The 687-nt window shown below is 63.2% G+C and overlaps 1 protein-coding gene across 2 annotated transcripts in view; it reads right to left on the bottom strand.

Annotated features, from left to right (window-relative positions):
* CEP170B (centrosomal protein 170B) overlaps positions 1 to 687 on the bottom strand; it is a 24,935-nt gene that overhangs the window by 3,304 nt on the left and 20,944 nt on the right. The gene's annotated exons all lie outside the window — the stretch shown is intronic.

Raw genomic sequence — 687 nt, 5'->3', positions numbered from 1 at the left:
CCATACTGACATGGGTCCTGTCTCAGCGCCTGCCCCGCCCTGGCCCCTTGGCCCTTCCTGTCCTGCCGCACTCGGGACCCTCTGCCCCAGCATGATGCTCCCCGCCCCTGCACTCAAGTCACCCACTGTAGGAAGCAGAGATCTCGAGAAACCCACACAGACTCCCACATGCCTTCCTTCCTCTCCTGAGGCCTGGAGGACCCCCAGTCTCTTTTCCCCCAGAAACGGGGCCTCCACCTAGAGCCCCGAGCCCCACGCTCATCCCCTTGGCCACAGACAGCCCCTCCTTCCAGGCTCTGCATGGGAGCACCACTCCCTGTCCCTCAGGCGTCCCAGAGCCCGGCCCCTTTCCTTCCAAGCCCCCTACGTCCTCCCACCAACTGCATACCACCATGGCCTCAGGTGCCCTCTTTAGCAGATGGTGCCCGCATCCCATCCCCTGTGCAGGTCATGCTGTAAGGGCCACCTGCTACCAGTGCCTCACAGACCTCGGGCTCAGCACCCTCCACAAATGCCAGCCACCGCCACGCCCACCACCCACGCATCTACCCATCATCTCTCCACCACCCATTCACCCTCTCTCCACCCACACACCCATCACCTACCCACACGCCACCCGTCCATCCATCCACCCACCCATCATCTACCCGCCTACCCACACACTCACCAAGCCATCCCTCATCAATG

This window comes from Carlito syrichta, unplaced genomic scaffold (assembly GCF_000164805.1).
Source record: "Carlito syrichta isolate Samal-C Ts95f unplaced genomic scaffold, Tarsius_syrichta-2.0.1 Scaffold301850, whole genome shotgun sequence".
Taxonomy (NCBI): domain Eukaryota; kingdom Metazoa; phylum Chordata; class Mammalia; order Primates; family Tarsiidae; genus Carlito; species Carlito syrichta.
Note: the sequence above shows the minus strand (reverse complement) of the source record. Positions and strands in the feature narration are given on the sequence as shown.